We start from the raw sequence: 11,172 nt of genomic DNA on the forward strand, positions 1-11,172 counted from the left end.
TTGAGATTGTAGCCATGAAAAATCCACCACAATTTTTATAATTTATTATTCTGCTTCCAACACTTGACCTTGCCTAGTAGGAGTGGATGATAAAGGTAGATTCTCAGTCTCAATAATAATTCTCAAGAAGGCAATTTTCCTACTTCCCTAGAGAATCCATTCTAGTAATACCAAAAGCCCTGAAATGTTTGCCAAAAAGTGAGATTATATTCAAATAAATGAAAGATTATTTTTCTGATCCTGAGCATTTGAATGCTGATGGGTCAATTTAGAAATATTATGAAAACATAGGAAACTTGGAGGTTGCAAAAGAAAAGAAACTGAGGAAGTGAAGATCATGGAATGTGGGGGAGAACATGGTGTTTCAGAGTTTGGATTCTAGGGTGGATTTCTGGCTCTCAGTCCCAAATCTGTTGCTGTGTAAACTTGGGCAAATTATTAAGTCTTCTGTCCCTTGGTTTCTTCATCTTTAAAATATGGAAATATATGCTTAGGGTTGAGGATGCAATGATATGTGTCAAAAGCTACCTACACAAACAATGATTTTGATTTAATAGGAGAAAGATGGTTTATATTTTGGGGAGAAATAAAAAAATTCATGAAAATTCATAAACCTCCAACCCTGTCCTAGTTTATTCAGGCTGGTATAATAAAATATATGATAAATTGGGTGACTCAAACAACAAACATTTATTTCTCACCATTATGGAGTCTGGGGAGTCCAAAATTAAAGTACCAGCAGATTTTATGTCTGGTGAGGGCCTGTTTCTTGGTCACAGATGGTTGTCTTTTAGCTGTGTCCTCACATGGCAGAAGGGGCAAGGGATATTTTCTATAAAGAATCTAGTCCTATTTGGGAGAGTTCTATCTTCATGAGCTAATGAAGACCCCACAAACTAATAGCATCACATCAGGGATTAGGTTTCAACACATAAATTTTGGAAAGGCATAAACATTTCATCCACAGCAAACTCTCACCTCTCACTTGAGATGTTGAAAAAGTGCCTGTCTGATGACTTTTATTTTCAATGAGAAGTGAACCCATTTTATCTGCTAACACTGGGGATGGGATGAGAATACAAAATGGTTAACAAGGAGAAGAATGTTGTAAAGTAGACATTATGGAAGTGGTAGAGTGAAGTTGTCTGAGAAACATGGTAAGATAGTGAACTGTGTTGGGGTAGGAATCATAAATATGTAGTGATATTAAAAGTATAGGCAGGCAAAAAGGCATATTTGATATCTTTAAAAGTTGGTGTTGAGCAAAGAAACTACAATGCAGTGAGGATGGGACAAGAAAGTTGAATATTTCTGTAAGGAACACAGATTTAAAGTATTTAATGAAGAAAATAAATTTTACAAGGACCACATGGATGGATGGATGGATGGATGGATGGATGGATGGATGGGCAGATGGACAGACAAATGTATAGATAGTCAAAACCAATGGACAGCAGGTCTTAATGAGAGTAAATAGTCATTGCAACTAGGCTACTTGAGCTTGTGGGGTAGAAGGAAAGGATATGGTCAGAGTGGGCTATTTGAATTCATGTTGAAGATGCAACAGAGTTTGATGATGACAAAGTGTAGGGCATGACCATGGGTGTGGCTGTGAAGTTGAGAAAAGATCCCTAGAGATGAAAAAGTTAGGATTGAGAGGCCAGGTTTTCATGTTTAGGTGTTCACATGGGTAGTGAAAGTCTCAAGATGACAGATCTAGAGGAGAGAGGGACTGTGAATGGGTGCTGGCAACTTCAATAAGGATAGGGATAAAGGAATAGGAGGCCAGTGGGTGACTATAACTTGGAGGGAGGGTATTGGGTTCCTACAGAACCTGATGGCAGCAGCCTTAAAGGAGGGTACAAGTATCCCACTAACAGCAACATCTGTCCTTTGTCCTCCTACAACTCCCCCCAATCACTACTTTCCTCTCACAGATGCTGGTTTTGACTTCTTGTTTTTTGTGCTTTATTCTCTAGTGTTGTGGTAGTCTCAGGAAATAGTATTTTACAAAATGCAAATGCATTCAGTTTGCTGCCTCATTTACAAAGATAATTTTCCCATTAAAATCAGCTTTGTCTTAATATTCTTAAAAACTTAAAAATGACCTATCTCTTAAGCATTCATTATTATTTTTTTCTATATGTTTCCCATTAGATTTTACATGATTTGGGCTTTATACTTTTTAAACAATTGATAGTCTGGAAACAATCATCTAATTGCCAGTGGATGAGAATCTTCCCAGCTCAAATTCCTCTCAGAGTAGCAGGAGGTTAGTGTGCTATCTTAAAGATCTTGTAATCCTTGTAACTAAAACATTACTTGAACTCTAGTGTGAGACTTTTAAGATGACTGAAGGAAAGATTTCCCTGCAGGAAAGATTTGTAGCAGCCTATAACCTAATTTTCGTGGCCACTATGGTAGGACAGCATCTCCCTTGCTTATCTTCTGGAGGCCAGCACCCTTATCACAAGCTATTATATTTAGGATATAAATAAAGAACCATTTTTGGCAGAGGCCCTAGCTTAGGTGACATGTCTTCACTTTTACAAAGTGCTGAGATGCAGAATCCCAGAGCAAAAGGGACAGTATCTTCTTTAATCTTTGTATATCAGTGGTTTAGACACAGTGATAATAATAAGAGCTACAATGTATTGAGCATTTATCTTCAGAGCACTAAAGAAACACTTAACATGCATTTTTCTTCTTCTCCTTCTTGTTTTCATTTTTCTTTTCTCCTCTTTCTTCCTCTTCTTTTTCTTCTTCTTCCTTTTCTTCTCCTCTTCCTCCTTCTTCTTCTTCACTATTGTTATTATTGTTAGTGTTATTTGTGAGAACACTTAAGATCTATTTCCTTAGCAAATTTCCAGTGTACAATACAGTATATTAATTATAGTCATCATACAATACATAAAAGCCCCAGATTTGATTCATCCTGCATAATTAAAACTCTGTAACCTTTAATCAACATCTCTCCATTTCTCCCACTCTCCAGTCCCACTGTTCAACTGTCTGCTTCTATGAGTTTGACTATTTTAGATTCCATGTATAAATGAGATCATGAAGTATTCGTATTTCTCTGTCTGGCTTATTTTACTTAGCATAATGTCCTCCAAGCTCATCCAAGCTGTCTCAAATGGCAGAATTTCCTTCTCTTTTTAGGCTGAATAATATTCATTGTATGTGCATACCATTATTATTTATCCATTCATCTGAGAAAGGATACTTGGGTTGTTTCCACATTTGGATATTGTGAATAATTACATACATGCACATTTAGTTCTCACATCATCCCTTCAGGTAGATATTTCAATATTCTTTGCTTTGGGGATAAGGAAACTGAGCCATGAAATATTTTAAGCAGGTGCTCAGACCCCACAGTTAGTAAAGTGAAGAACCCAGGAGATTTAGATCAGAAATGGAGACAGGCCTCTGTCTCGAATCCCAGTTTTTTCCCCTACATTCTACTTGTGAAGATGATCATACACTGGTATGAGAAGCTGAAGATTTTAAGTAAGAAGGGGGTTGTGAGTCTCATTTCCCCAACCTTTTCCTTGGATGATCCATGGGAAAACCCTACTTGTGGCGGTAAGCTGTTTGTGCAAAGTTGGTGATCTAGTTTTCTCATTCTAAGAGGAGATGAGAATGTGTGTCTTTTAGCAGCCAGAATGTCTGTGCCCACCAGCTCATTAATTCAAGGACCTCTCTATGTCCACAGCCACCCAAAGGCAAATACGTTGCAATTTAGGTGATCCCTACAGGTCCTGAGGTGCTAGAAGTGATAAATGTTTCCATGCCAGTATCCTTTCAGGCAATAAATGATGGTTCTGTTTGTCAAAGATCCCAGTGAAAAACCCTCAGCCTAGAGTTAACATTAAAGAAAAGTGGAAATGCTCCTTCTTAAGCCTGAGTGAATACCACATTGCTTAGAACCCTAGTGATGAATGACCTTTTCTTCCTTCATCTTTGTCTTGACACCCCAACTACCCCCAAGTACTCATGAGAGCTTACCCAGCCCCCCTTCTTCCTGTCAACTTGTGGAAAGCTCTTTAAGTCCCACTTTTGCTATCAAAAGGTGTTTATGTCCCCAGAGGCTGAAGAGAATATTTGCTTATCTCCTTTCTTCAGCTTCACCTGGTTTGAAAATGAAACATACATATGCCTCACTTCCCCTACTTCTTACCTCTCTCATACACCACTCTGGGGAAGTTTCCTAGGAACCTCTGCATGCATGTCCTTCCCTTTATTTTGTAGACAGTCTTGTTAGCCTCACAGCCTTTCCCTAGGACCCAATGGCCCCTGGATTGCCAGCTCTAAAGCATTCATAGACCAAGATTCCTCACTGAAACCTGACACAAACCATGCATAGATGAGGTAAGATGCAAGCATTAAGCTTAGTCAGTATATCCAGCTTGTCCAGCCATATATGGGAATCTGGTTCCCATTCTTGGAGATGATCAATGACCTTGATTTTTTGTGACCCCAATCCACTGGCACAATTCTGCCAAAATTATCTTTTTAATTTTTCAGGCTACTTTTTTGGACAAAAATCTTCAACAAGAGTAATTAAGAAATATATGGAGTGCTACCATGGACTGAATTTTTTTTTCCTGATACCGTCTCCTTTAATGCTCAATATTTGCACAAAATCACAAGCCAATAAGTGGTAACTGTGGGATTGAGGTACATGCATTCTTATCCCAAATTTGCAGGAATTTTAAAGCATGATCTGCATATACTGACAAGGAAAGGAATCAGTGACATAGTATTCTTAGCAAGTAATAGTAAAATAAAATGTAGAATAGTATATCATTAAAAGTTCAAAAATCCAAAATCAATAGCAAAAAATATATTTTTTTATTGACAAGTGGGCAGAGGAACTGAACAGACATTTTTACAAAGAAAACATAAAAATGGGCAATAGGTACATAACAATGTACTCAACATCACTAATTAACAGGGAAATGCAAATCAAAACCACGATAAGACAACACCTCACATCTGTTAATGGCTATTAAGAAGAAAAGAGACAAGTGTTGGTGAGGATGTGGAGAAAAGGGAACCCTTGTGCACTGTTGGTGGGGATGCAAATTGGTTCAGTAACTATGGAAACCGTAAGGAGGCTCCTCAAAAAATTAAAAATAGAACTATAATTTACTCCAACAATTTCACTTTTGGATATAGGAATCAAAATTACTATCTTGAAGGGATATCTGCATTTACATGTTCATTGCACCATTATTTACAACAATCAAGACATGAAAACAATCTCAGTGCTTATTGATGGATGAATTGTTAAAAAGAAAGAAAAAGAAGAAAGAAAGAAAGAAAGAAAGAAAAAGAAAGAAAGAAAGAAAGAAAGAAAGAAAGAAATCATAGATACAGAGAGCAGATTGGTGGTTGCCAGAGATGGGGGGGGTAAGGGTGGGCAAATGGATAAAGGTAGGCAAAAGGTACAAACTTCCAGTTATAAAATAAATAAGTTCTGGAAATGTAATGCACAGTGTAGTGACTATAGTTGAAAATACATTATTTTATATTTGAAATTTGCTAAGAGAATATATCTTAAAAGTGCTCATCACAAAAAGAATGAAATTGTGAAAGATGATAGATATTAACAAAAATTATGTGGCAATCATTTCACAGTAGATACATATATTAAATCATTATGTTGTATATCTAAAACTAATACAATGTTACATGTCAATCATATCTCAATAGAACTGTGAAAAATAAATAAAAGATCCATAAAACCTATCCTCTGTCAGTATCTGTACTATAGTCATGTCTCTGCCTAGATGTGTGTTTGCCCAGATGTCTGAAAGGGTGCACTTGACTGCAATACAAATACCCAAACCACTCCTGCAGGGTGGAATTTTGAATAATGCAATAATGAGGCAGATGATTGGTGAAGACTCCTTTAGATTTGTTGGGGCTCAGGGAAATCTGCCCTAAGGTATGTCACAGTGACATATTGATTATTTTGAATTAAAGTAACTTAAGAAATAGCCAGTGCAAGAACACCCTGAGTCTCCTGTGTTTCCAGGAAACAGAAAATAAATCTCCCATGTGAAAAGTACCCTCCCTGCTAGAGAAGGTAAGGAGACATCCTTATAGGCTGAAGCAGGAAATTCAGGGCCAAGGATGCCCATATAAGCAAACTTGTTACTTTTATTAAAATTACTATTCCAGTCCAAATTCTGTTTAGAATTTCTTACTAATTGAAGTTCCCAAACATAAATTTTCTTTGTCCTATCAATTCCTCACAAATTTACTGTATCTTTGTCTAAAAAGTATAAAAGCAGCCTGCCTGGGCACCTGGGTGGCTCAGTCGTTAAGCATCTGCCTTCGGCTCAGGTCATGATCCCAGGGTCCTGGGATCAAGCCCCGTATCAGGCTCCCTGCTCGGCGGGAAGCTCCCTGCTCCCCGCTCCCCCTGCTTGTGTTCCTGCTTTCACTGTGTCTCTCTCTGTCAAATAAATAAATAAAATATTTAAAAAAATAAAATAAAAGCAGCCTACCTTGAACTCTTCTTATGTCCCATATTTATGAGATTGCTATATGTATGGATTAAATTTAATTTTCTCCATTTATCTGTCCAATATCAATTTAATTCTTAGACCAGCCAGAAGAATATTGAAAGATAAAGAAATTTTTTTCTCCTCAACAAGTTTTAAATCATAATTTAACCTAGAGTAGGAAGGGGGTGGTTATTGACTGGAAAAAAAAAATTGAGAACAGGCACAATTAAACTGAGGGCTCAAGTGATGTCATCAGCATCCCATCTCTCCCTCTCTCCATGCCTTGCTTACCTAATACTCTGTGCTGATATTATTTTCAGACAGACTCTTTGATATGGAAAATAAAAACAGAAAGCCAAAACTGACTACTGGCACCTCCAGCCTTAGGTGACCCTCTCAGGTCATGCTGAATCTCCAAGTAGTAGCAGATGAGTTCAGAGAGATAATGGGTGGAGAGAGCAGATATTATTTATGCAGCCTTATAGGTCATATCAGGGCCTTAGATGTAATTCTAAGTACATTGGGAAAACATGAGAGGGTTTTAAGCACAGGTGAGAACCAAACTGTTGCATATGTTTAAGGACACTTTTATCTGTCATGTTGAGTCTGGATTGCTGGGTGGCAAGAATGGTTGGAAAATAATGATTGAGGAAGCCATTGCCACAGTTTGTGAGAGGGGACCACTTGGGCCAAGGTGATGATAGTGGAAATAGGTATGGACAAAATCAAGAAATAAATGTTTCCCAGAAGACTGATGGATTGATTATGCAATTTGAGGGATAGAAATAAACAATGGAAACCAGAATGACTAAAGTGAAGGAAAAAAAGTTCTTGCCTAATATAGCTTCTTTCTCTAATATTTCCCTCCTCCTTCAAAATCCTACAAAGCTCAGTGTCTAAACTATTAAACAGCAAGTGTACAGCCCTGGACTGGAGACAGAGAGGGAAGAGATCATGAAATCAGTGCTCCCAAGGGCTTTGCAATATAGGTGGAAAGGCAAAATTGGACATTGCAGGCAATGAGTTTCATTGACATCTAGTTGGCTGTAAGTCAGCCTGAGGTAAGAATAAAGGGGAGCTGGGGTGGAGACAAGTTTGGAGAATTTAGAAGATCTGAAAAAGCTCCATGGAGCAGAGAGGAAATGAGCTGAACCCATAAAGATGGGAAAGGCTTGGATAGGTGGAGTAGGTCCTCAAGATAGAAGGGGTAAAGAGAGATGAGTCTTCAAGGTAAGAGGGAAAGATCAAGTAAAGGCTGGAATCAAGATAGAGGCTGGATTAATTTGCATTAAGAAAAGAGTTGGTGAAGTAGTTTGATGTGCATAAAGGATAAGAGCTCTAGAGTTAGACAGACCTGGGTTTTAATCCCAGCTCAGACACAAGCCTACTCTGTGATCTGGGACAGTCTCCAAACACAGGAGGGTCTCAGCCAAAGAGGATAAATGTGTCCATCTTTAAAATAGCATATGTAATGCTCTTGAAATGAGCCTGGAACTTAAGACCTTTGATCAATGCTGACTATTAATATTGGAAATATAGTATAAGACAAACATAAGAACATAGATTTTAGAGTTAGAAGTACTGGTTGATCAGCAGAATCATTGCTAACTATCCTGGGAAGCTTCAACCTGTTGCGCTGGTTCAGGCAATAGAAAACTCACAAGACTTTTCAAGCAGACTCGAATAAAATTCAAGAAATTAGATATATAGGTGTTAGAAGACAGATGGGAGAAAAAGTAGATACTAAGGTAACCTAGATATTCAGAACTTAAAAAGAACTGTTATTCCTAGTCTTTGGGGAACAAAATAGAAGTGGCATTACAGAATTCAGGAGTCAGAAAGAGGTACCATCTGTCAGGTGCTGAAAACTTTGAGGGTATGCCCATTATCTGATTCTCAGAACTGTGGAGGTCTAACTCGTACTAGGGTTAGGACGTCTAAGAAAAAACTCGTGTCTTGGATCCTAAGACATCACATGTAGCTAATGCCCTGATTTGTGTCCTGAGAAGTACTAAGGAGGCCAAAGGTAAGGAGCTGCACTTACAGATTGCTGCTGCAAAATGACAATAGGAACCAGAACAGAGAGACCCTTCCCATCTTGCAGTCTCCAGTCACATTCCAATGCCTCTCGTTGTCAGGACCTAAGTGAAAGTCAGTTGATAGGTGTCTATAAAAATGTAGTTTGAAAACTTTCAGCCTAGCATCACAGAGCAGACTATGCAAGGGTGCTCTAGATTGAGAGTTTGTAGTCAGAGTTTGTAGTTTGTTTTCTTCTTTGTATTGTGGGTATAATACCTTAGTTGCAAGAATTAGAAGTTGTTAAAAAGGAAACCACAGGCCAAAAATGTAGCCATTTGTCCTAGGCCACATCACCAAACCAGAGCATAATACTTAGTCTAATTACAGTTTCAACCTCCCCCAGAAATTGTTGTCTTCACTGGTCAGTCAGAAATTTTCTGGTCAGCACCATTTAGATGCTGTCACATGGGCCCTCCTCATCACTCAAAGGAATATGAGGTAATTCACCTAAAAAGATACTTTTGTCCCCAAAAGATGACTACATCTGAAATAATCCTTTTTTTTCTGTTTATTACTTCCTTATTCTGCCTTTAATAACATTTTCCTTTATGTAGCCCTTTGGAGATGAGATGCTATCCAATTCTTGAATTGATTACTAAAGTTAATTAGATATTTAAAATTTACTAGGTTGAATTTGTGTTATTTAACAAGATAAAGCAAGTATAGCATCCAGCAGAATGCTTGGCCTGTGGTATAATCAATGGTATTATGATTGTGTGATTAACAATGCTTACATTTGAATAGCTATTTAAAATTTTCTAAAGCATGCTTACATCTATTCTCACATTTAGTACTCAGAACCCTCCTGGGAAAAGAAATAAATTTGGATACTAATGCTCATGTTACTGAATGATCTATCATAGCTGCTAACTCAGGAAATAAATGTGTAAGCCCTGGTGCATTGCCATAGCCAACTGCCCCAACACAGGAAATCTTGAGGGCCTGGAGAAATAAAAAACACAGCTCCTGGCTGGGCTTGCCTACACTGTTGAGCAAACTCTGATAAACGTGTTGTAAGAGAAACCAATAACTCAAGAGATGAAGGTTTGAAAAAGAGAAAAGGAGAAATTTATTTTGGGTGTCCACTGCTGGGGGAAGGTGGCAGTCTCAAGATTTAACCACCAACCTCTCCACCTACATGATGGAGACCTAAAATTTTATAAGGAGAGGTTCAAGGGGGTACATGCTAGAGAGTAGGCAGAGAGCTTGTGTCATGGGTGGGGGTCTGTATGTGTCCAGCACATAATCATGGGCAGGGAAGGGGTCATGTGGGGGGTGGTCTTCTAGGCATTCTGTTGCTATCAGGATTTTTCTGGCCTAGTGGTATTTCCAGTCATTGCAAAACACCTTCATCAATGCCTCAAGAAAGTGCAATAAGAAATAAGTACAGTGGGTTTTAGTTAGAGCATAAGGTAAGCAGTATTGTCTCTTTCTGGTTTTAACTTTTGGGGTCTATAGTTAAACAAGAAGGCTCACTAACATTCAGATTTTATTTTGTTTGTTATTAGAACAACTCAGCAAAATAAAATTCCAGTTTATTGTTGGAAAACATGGTTTCACAAATACATCAAAGGCCAAAAAATAAATAAGTAAACAGCAACTTCATAGACAAAAGAGGAAAATAAGAAGCCTTTTATCTTTGCCTTTTTAACCATCTCATAACAAACCAACTACTTATAGTACAGCTAAGTACAGACAAAAAAATTTTACTGGAATGCTCAGAATAAGATTTTTTATTGTTGGTTTTGTTTTTTTTTTTTACAAGTTTTTTTTTTTCTTCTTCTTCTTCTTATTTGAGGTTATAATGAACATGGTCACACCACAAGTAAAGTAAGAAGCAAGACAGAGAACGCTCTGAAGGCTGGTTTGGTCATCCAAGATAATTAAAAATGGCAGACCACTAACAATGTGTACAAAGATACAAAATGTAAATAAAAAATAGAAACACAGTTTCTTTTTAAAGTACTTTTAAGAAAAAGAGCAAGACCTTGGAAGTTTGGGTTCTTTTTCCTCCCCCATTGCAGATTCCCATTATGGCTTAGGGTGGCAGGGTGCGTGTATCACCTGCAGTGGCACTGGCTGCATGGGGCGGCTGGGCAGGACTGTCCATTTCAAGGTGGACTGCATTTAGATTCTCACATGGGAAGCGGAGGGTGAATATGTCATGGGAGTGTTTGTTTTTATTGTTTGACTTTTCGTTTTTTTTTGTTGTTGTTGTTTGTTTTGTTTTTTTGCTGTCTAGTCATCCTCATCGGTCTGCTTCTTGGTGTGGACATCTTTATCCTCATCATCTTCACCTGCTCGTGTGCCCGCAGCTGTCTCAGCCTCCTGGTCTTCCTCGCTACCCTCTTCCTCACCATTCCCTTCCTTCTCTTCTTCCTCCTCCGTTTGCTCCTCCCTTCTTCCTCTTCTTCATCTTCCTCTTGTCAGCCTCCTGCTCCCCATTTTCCTCTTGAGCATTCCCATCAACATGCATATCTCTTCCATTCTCACCCCTGCACAATTTCCTTTTTCTCCTGTAAGTCCTTGGTGATGATTTCAGAGCTGGTGTCCACGGCTGTGTCTGACATGA

General features: G+C 38.2%; 1 pseudogene; it reads right to left on the minus strand.

Annotated features, from left to right (window-relative positions):
- Positions 1-10,838: 10,838 nt before the first annotated feature.
- Positions 10,839-11,170, minus strand: LOC113915399 (annotated as a pseudogene).
- Between the last annotated feature and the right edge of the window lie 2 nt (positions 11,171-11,172).

The sequence above is a fragment of the Zalophus californianus genome, chromosome 11 (genome assembly GCF_009762305.2).
Source record: "Zalophus californianus isolate mZalCal1 chromosome 11, mZalCal1.pri.v2, whole genome shotgun sequence".
In the NCBI taxonomy this organism is placed as follows: domain Eukaryota; kingdom Metazoa; phylum Chordata; class Mammalia; order Carnivora; family Otariidae; genus Zalophus; species Zalophus californianus.